This window comes from Sceloporus undulatus, chromosome 2 (assembly GCF_019175285.1).
Source record: "Sceloporus undulatus isolate JIND9_A2432 ecotype Alabama chromosome 2, SceUnd_v1.1, whole genome shotgun sequence".
Lineage (NCBI taxonomy): Eukaryota > Metazoa > Chordata > Lepidosauria > Squamata > Phrynosomatidae > Sceloporus > Sceloporus undulatus.
Window position 1 is genome coordinate 17,554,505 of NC_056523.1, and position 9,100 is coordinate 17,563,604.

Genomic DNA, 9,100 nt, shown 5'->3' on the forward strand with positions numbered 1-9,100 from the left:
GCTTTCTTCAGTTTCTGCAAACTGAGTTCAAAGAAAAAAAAGTCCTTTGGACTCAATAAATTTAGGGAATGGGGAGGAGTAAGCAGCCTTCCTTCCCAGTGCAATCAGAAATGAAGTAACATGTTCTAACTTGCCCCTTGTTCACAGCAAAATCTGACAAATCATCAGCCAGATGAAGTCCTGGCTAGAATTGTGCTTCAGCCCCTGTTGTAGAAGTGCATCTGAAGATACAAAAATTCTTATTTTCTGTTACTACTCCCTCTGCTACTGCATTCTAAGCCTGTTTCTATGTGTTTAACTTTTGAAGTGGGTTTGTTCATTTTCCCCCTAAGAGTTTCTAAGCCATCTCAGAAACACTTAGAAACTCCATCGTGGGAGAATGGTGGCATGTAAATAACATAAAATATTCTGTTTTTATGGTTCTTGAGCAATTCATTCATCACACAAAAGAAAACCATTTAATGGAGAAATGCAATCAGTCCCAGCTTCCTTACAATTGGGCTGCTTAAAACATTTTTACAACCCGTTGTTTCTCCCATACCTGAAATTCTTGGGACCAGAAGTGTTTGGGATTTTGGAAGTTTTCAGAGTTTGGAATATTTGTGTATACATAATGAGATATCTTGGAGATGGGGCCCAGTCTAAACGTGAAATTCATTTGTTTCATATACACCTTTAAACAGCCTAAAGATAATTTCATACATAATATTTTGTGCATGAAACAAAGTTTGTGTACACTGAATCATCAGAAAGCAAAGATGTTACTATCCCAGCCACCCATGTGAACAATTTTGGATTTCAGAATTTCAAATAAGGAATACCCAACATGTATTACAAATGTGTCTCATTTACACACTAGGTGTAAACTTAACACATCCAAAGTGTGCACATAAAAATATTGCAAAGGGACACTTTCTAGCAGCTGCCCTCTCTAACACTCAGTGGCCCCCATGAGAAGACATGAGTACCATATTGCACAACTTTGACTGGTGCCAAAATATTGTTATTGTTGCTGCTACCATTATCATTCCAATTACATAAGTCAACCCACTCCAAGCACCTGATGAAACTGACCACAAAAAATAAACTGGTTAGAGCTTCTGAGCACATCTAATCTCTCCGAAGGCTATGATTGCAACCTGCACTGAAGATGTGGGAGCAGCTTCTGTGCACTTTATGGAGGTCAGATGCCTCCCAAAATTATGATTTTGTGTGTTTGTGTGTGTATGAAAACAAAAAATCATAATCATAATAGGGGCAACTATTCTTTGTCAGATTTGAAAATCATTTGGGATGCATCTGACTTTGTACAGATAAGCAACCTTGTGCCTTCCAGCTGTTCTGGAAAACAACTCTCATGGCCAATGTTTGGTATTATTCGTATAATATAAAAATAGATTACTTATATCATTACATGTCATTACATGTCTATTCAATATAAGAAGCCACAACTCTGAGTTATAAGAACTGAGCAAGGCTGACGATGACTTGCGCTCTAAGAAACCTCTCGTTTAGAGGGGTGTCTTAAGAGCTCAGTCATCAATCAGAGCAGAGACTGCAGTAAAGAAATCAGAAGAAGACTAGGACTTGGAAGGACAGCTATGAAGGAACTAGACAAGTTCCTGAAGTGTAAAAATATATTATTGAATGTTAAAATTGGGATTGTCCATGCCATAGTATTTCCCATTTCTATGTTTGTGAGATCTGGACAACGAAGAAAACTGATAGGCAGAAAATCAACTCATCTGACATGTGGTGCTGGAGAAAAGTTCTGTGAATACTGTGGACCACTAAAAAGACAAATAAATGGGTCCTAGAGCAAATGAGGTCCAAACTCTCCCTAGAAGCCAAAATAACTAAATTGACGTTGTTGTACTGAGAAGGAAGGACTCACTAGAAAATATAATAATGCTTGGTAAATAGGAAAAGAGAAAGACTGTATACCAAATGGATAGATGCAATTGGAGAGGCCACAGCCATGAATCTACAAGAGCTGAGTAGAGTAGTTGAGGACAGGGTGACTTGGAGGCCTCTCATTCATAGGGTTGTCTTCAGGCAGTAAACAAAACTGAAAAATTCCTCCCAACAGAAAATATATTGGGGGAAGATCATAACTCAGTGGGAAAATAGTCATTTTGCATGTTGCACATCTCTAGACAGTGATGTATTCAAGTCTTTTATTCCAAGTCTCAAAAAGTTGGAAGGGAATCCCCTGCCATGCAGGAACTCACAAAGCATCCCTGGTGGATGGCCATCCAGCCTCTGCTTAAAGACCCCCAAAGAAGGAGACTTCACCACTCTCCATTGAGGGAGTGTGTTCCACTGTCAAACAGACCTTACTCTCAGAAAGTTCCTCCTAATGTTTAGGTGGAATCTCTTTTCCTGTAACTTGCATCCATTGTCCCATGTCCTATTCTCTGGAGAAATAGAAAAGCTTGTTCCATTCTCAGTATGATACCCCTTCAAATACTTAAAGAGGGCTATTATATCACCTCTTAACTGTCTCGTCTCCAGGCTAAACATATCTGGTGCCCTACATGTCTCCTCTTAAGACATTATTTCCAGACCTTTCACTATTTTGGTAACCCTTCTCTGGACATGCTTCATCTTGTCAACATCCTTTTTAAATTGTGGTATCCAGAACTGGACAGAGTATTCCAGATGAAGCCTGACCAAAACAGAATAGAATAGCACTATTATAGAATTTTAAAATCATAGAATTGTAGAGTTCGAAGGGACCGCAAGGGCCATCCAGGCCAACCTCATTCTGCCATGCAGGAACTCTCAATCAAAGCATCCCTGACAGATGGCCTCTGTTTAAAGACCTTCAAAGAAGGAGACTCCACTACATTCCGAGGGAAGAGTGTGTTCCACTGTTGAACAGCCCTTACTGTCAGGAAGTTCCTCCTAATGTTGAGGTAGAATCTCTTTTCCTGTAGCTTGCATCCATTGTTCCGGGTCCTGTTCTCTGGAGCAGCAGAAAACAAGCTTGCTCCCTCCTCAATATGGCATCCCTTCAAATATTTAAACAGAGCTATCATATCACCTCTTAACCCTGTTTGGCCTATTTCTCTTTAAAAGGTTATACCCCTCTATTTCCACATTCCAATCATGAGTCTCATCCCACCAGGTTTCAGTGATGCCTATTATATCATATTTGCTTTGTTGTACTAGGAGTTCGAGTTCATCTTGCTTATTTCCCATGCTCTGTGCATTAGTGTAGAGATATTGCAGACCATGGGTCCCCTTTTCTTGCTGCCTGTGCAAGTTTTTTTGCCTCCCACTGTTGAGTCCTTGCACTTTTTTTCTTGTTTCCTCTATGTCAGTTTGTCTATTTTCACCATCCCTTTTGCTTTCCTTAATATTGTCTCCCTTCCCCACGGAACTTAGTTTAAATCCCTCCTAATCAAGTTCTTGAGACTGTTGGCAAAAGCATTTCTTCCAATTGGCATGAGATGCAACCTATCCGTTGCAAGAAGTCCCTCATGGAATCGCAGCCCATGATCGAAGAATCCAAATCCTTCTCGCCAGCACCAACTGTGGAGCCAGTTGTTCACATCCACTATTTTCCTCTCCCTTCCTGGACAGTGCCCTTTGACTGGCAGAAGAGACGAGATGACAACTTGTGCATCCATTTCTTTCAGCTTATATGTGGGGAGTAAAGGAAGCACACTTTAATGTTCCACCTGTTAGGAAGGATCAAATTAGGAAAATTTTAATTAGCTCAAATTTAGCCGAGAGGTGGCCCTAACAGTACCACATGCCGGAATCATGTCCCAAAGTGTATACCAGAGTTCACCAGCACACCCCAAGAGAAAGAGACGCTGATACCAACTAGGTCCTATTAAACTAGTAACATTTATTAAAGCACAGGGAAAATCACACAGCAAAAGGGGAAGACACACATACACACATTCAATGCTACAGCAGGGGAGGGATGAGTTCGGGGAGATAGATTTGAGAAAGAGAGGCACCACTAAGATATACTACCTTAGAAGTCTTCTCCGGGAAGTCTGATGCAGCTTAGTTGGACAGTGATTCATGGCCACGGAAGTGAGGGGAAGAAGGCCGCAGGAGCTAAGAGCAGGGTTCAAACTGGTGTGGACCAATTTGCAACCTGGTAACAGTGTAAACTCAGCTCAGCTCAAAACTCAAGGCTCTAAAACTCAAAGAGGGTCTGAAAACCCAGGGTTTATATAGGGTGAAATGTATCCTGAGGCTATAGGACTCGCTAGACAAAGGTGTTGGTTGCCTGAGCTTTGTTAAGCTGAGAGCAAGCAATGTGTTGCACAATGCGTTAGGTCTGGACACAATTTGGAGGGGCATCCGACTTGATTACTGAGCCGTTAAGCTGATCACTGGCTCATTAAGTGAGAAGCCAAGTCTATTGTCTTATTTGGGCAAGCAGAGGCAAGTCTGGTTTGGTGACTCCCAAACTTCCTATGGAAAATTTCTAATTCCATCTCTTTCTAGGGCTCTGCTTGTGTCAGGTGAGCTGGCTACGTAGTCTCTCCGCTTTTAGGTTAATGGCAGGTCCTCCATGGGGTCAGTCAGGGGTCATATCACAGACCAAAATTTTATTAAATCCAAACTTGGTAACACACCTCAGGCAGCAAAATATAATTCCACATTTCTTTCTTGTTAATTTAAGGTGCTGCTTCCCTTTCTTGCTCATGTTCACTAGCTCTGGAGCAATATCCAGCAAAAATGTGTATGTGTGTGAACTAAAACCAGTTGTCCTTTGCACACATGAGGACATCTAGGCTCTTTGAACATTCCTTCATGCATGCGTGGAACAATTGGTTTAGTTCATGCACTGCTTGTCAGTCCATTGTTGGCAATGTAGCACAGTATAGCCTCCTTTCTTTACATGGCCTGTATTCTGATCAGGTAAACAAAACAGCCTCAGCAGACTATTATTTTTGATTAACAGCTCCCTGCTTTTATGGCCACTTATTATTTTCTCAGCTAGACCTCAATTAGAAGATCTCATAGCTGAAAATACCAAGCCCACAGAGTCCTTTCCTCCATTCTTTCCCTCCATGTCTTGGATATCATTAGACCAGAGCTCAGGAAAATGGTTGTGGTGGTGGGGATTCTTGGAGTCGTAGTCCAAAAGTTAATCTTTCCAAGTGCTACACTATGCTCCCAAATAGTTGTGATAGTCCCTCCCTTTTTCTCTCTCCAAAGCTAGAACTGAAAAGGTTGTTCATTCTTGTGCCTGGAAAGGTTTACTTTTGTAAATGCCAGAGACACAGCCATGTTAATCTGGAATATCAGTATGCAAAGGGACCTTGTAGCACCTTTGAGACTAACTGAAAGACATTGTAGCACAAGCTTGCGTAGACTTAAATCTTCTTCATCAAATGCATGGCCTCATTCTATTGAAGAAGTAGACTTCAAGTCTATGAACACTTATGCTACAAGACCTTTCTCTCAGTTAGTCTCAAAGGTGCTACAAGACCCCTTTATATTTTGCAAATGTGTAAAAGTTACATTTAGCTGCCCATGAAAGAACCCAACCCTTATGTTTCCCTACATGAGTCACTGATCTGAGTCTCCTTCTCTTGTCTTGTCTTTTATTTCATTTTAAATATCTCTAGCTGCCTTTCAGGCTCATAAGCCTCTCAAAGTAGTTTATTTAAAATCAACATAAAACTACCATTTCAGTAAAAGAATCACTTGAAACAGCATTAAAACTAGCTTTAAAACTACCCCAACAGTCAGTTAGTTAGTCAAACCATTTGAGAAATAGGAGGAACCTGCAATGCCCAAACTGTTAACATATGAGTCCTACATTTGATGAAAAAACATCTCAGCTGAAAGCAACTGAAAACAAATAAGTTTTCAAGGCTTGTTTAAAAGCTGGAACATATAAATCTGACTGTACATCTCTTGGAAATGATTTTGACAGAGAAGGGATTACCATCAAGAAGAATGTGTCTTTAATATCCATAATTCTAACTGATCTTGCAGGTGGAACCATGAGAAGGAAACCAATCATGGCTTGGGTAGTTTCACAAGGCTGGAAGGCATCCTAGATAAGACTGTAGAAGGAGAAGGGGGGGAAAAGAACAAGATTTCATTATTTGGTGCAGGAAACGCTGTATCTCACACAACCTGTCCTTATCACCTTTGCCCTATTAAACTCCAGTCTGGCACTGCTTTGGAATGGGGGCATTCAGCCCTCTTTAAATGCCAGGGATACTATAGAGGCAAAGATGAACACCTCCCCATTATTCATCCTTATCACTAATAACATCCGTTGCTGTTAACACACCCTTTTATCAGTATCTATCTGCCCTTCAGAACTTGCCCAACTAACTACCTACACAGAAGCTTCTGGGAAACCCACACAATATTTGCAATATTTGGATATTGGATAATTTTATCACATTTATTGTGTTCCCATATCTGGAAGAGATGAAAAATGCTTAACATAAAGGAAGGCCATGGAAACTTTTTCAAAACCAACTTTCAATGCTTAGCTGAAGTGTCTGTCCGATTTTTTTAAAAATCCAGACACTATAGTTAGATGCTTATTTGCTGTGATGAAATGTTTAGATAAGGCTATGTCACAATGAACACATGTAAACATTGCAGTGATCCATATTAGCAGCACACGTGACAACCAGACCTTTTCAACAGGCAAGTCTCCTGTAATGAACAGTCTTCTCTGAGAAAGAAGGCACAACAGTTATCTATTTCAGCAGAAGGAGAAATGAGTCAGGTGCTTTGAAAAAGCCACAACTATCTGCTTAAACTCTCAGTCAGACCAAGACATTTTGCTGGCTGAAACAAAAGACAAAATGACTAACATTCTCCATTTCACAGACAGAAATATGATGGGCTGTCATTTGAATTTTCATAGAATCATGCAGTTGGAAAGGGTAACAATGGCCATTCAATCCAACCCTCTGTCATGCAGGAATACACAAATAAAGCACTCCTGAAAGATGCCTATCCAGCCTCTTTTTAAAAACCTCCAAAGAAGGAGAGTCCATCACCTCTGAGACAGACTATTCCAGACTATTCCAACAGTCCTTACAGTAAATAAAATGTACTTCCTTATGTTTAGGTGGAATCTTTTTTCTTGTAATTTGAATCCATTGGTTTGTGCTCTAGTTTCTGTAGCAGTAGAAAACAAGCTCTCGCTGTCTTCTATGTGACATCTCTTCTACATGAAATTTGTCCAGATATTTAAAGATGACTATCATGTCACCTCTCAGTCTCCTCTTCTCCAAGCTAAACATACCCAGATGCCTCAGTCATACCCCATATAGCTTGGTTTCTAGATCTTTGATAATCTTGGTTGCCCTTCTCTGAACATGTTCCAGCTTCTCAACATCCTTTTTGAACTGTGATGCCCAGAACTGGACACAGTATTCATGGTGAGGTTTGACCAAAGCAAAATAGAGTGGCACTATTACTTCCCTCGATCTATAAGCTTATCAGACGACATTTCCAACCCAATCCAGGGAATGGGCTGGGATTGGAATGGAATGGAATGAGGGAGAACAGCTGTTATCACATGGAGTTTTCAAGAACGGAAAGCTTCTGTTCTTCAAAATCAGCAGCCATAGCATGGCTGGGGAATAACTTGGGGACTCCCAGAAGAATCGGCAACAAAATCCATGCAATAATACCTGTTCCATCCCATTCCATCCCATTCCTTCCCGATCCCAGCCTGTGCCTGGATTGGGCTGGAAATGATGTCTGATAAGCTTACTAGACACTATATTTCTATTGATGCAGCCCAGAATAGCATTGGTTTTTTTGGGCTGCTGCATCACACTGTAGACTCATGTTTAGCTTGCAGTCTATTAAGTCTCCTAGATGCTTTTCACATGTGCTACTTTCAAGCCAGTTTTATTTTAACACTGGAGATGGGCTGGTGTTCTTCATCACATGAAGAAGCAAGCCAGTTTAGAGGGTCCTGGGCTGACACTTGAAGGATTACCTCTCTTTACATGCTTGTCTAAAGATTGAGGTTTGCTGGAGGGGTCCTCATTTGTGTTCCACCATAGAGGGCAATACAAAGTGGGGGAGAGGGCCTTCTTGGCTATGGCATCCCAATTGTAGAATCCCTTTCCCTTGAGAGTCTGACTGGTGCCAACACTGTTTTGCTCTTGAGGCAAACCAAAGCATGACATTTTATTATAGCCTTTGGGGACTAATTTACTTCAAAATGTACAAAGATTTGCTTTTAAATTGTTGTAGCATTTAAAGTTGTTTTAACTGGCATAATTTCTTATCATACTTTTCATCACAATAGTGCTTTGGTGATCCGGGGCCACATGATCTGTTTTCTGGGCTGCTAAATTCCACCTTCAGGGACGAAGGGTAGAAATGGGCAATCATGGCTGCTAAATGCACACAGCAGCTGGCTTCAGGAAGGTGTTGTTCACCATGATTGCTGCTCTGCCCCCCTGAAGTGCAGGGCTACTGTGTGCACGTTCACATAGAAGCTCAACATGGCCATTGCCATGCCAGCCACCTCCCCACACCAGCTGCTATGTGAATGTGCACACAGCAGCCAACTTTGGGAAGGTGTTGGCTGCCATGATCACTGTGTGGAGAAGAGGAAGAGGGCAGAATCATGTCCATTCACACTATGCGACTGGCTGAAAAAGGGAACTGCCATGCAAGGCACTAATGGAATAGCAGCAAGACTCAGAGCCTATTAATGGGTTTTGCCTGTCAATGAAAAGGAGCACAGCAGTAACAAATGGAACGCAAGGAAGCAACAGGACAGACATGACACAGAGGGCCTTAGTATCTGCTGGGGTTTGGTTCCAGGACCTCTCAGGGATAACCAAAACCTGTGGATGCTCAAATCCTATTATATATTCAATGGTACAGTAAAATTGTGTCCCTTATATAAAATGGCAAAATCAAGGTTTGCTTTTTTAATTATTATTTTTTAATATTTTCAAGCTGTGGATGGTTGAAGGATGCAGAAACTGTGGATACAGAGGGACAACTGTACAGGCCAAGGATGATTTGATCCTGTTAAAATGCCACTTTTCTAACTTTGTGTGATAATGTCCTAAGTGTACAGTAATAGCCCAAATATTAGCAGGAGTTCCCCAGTTGCCAC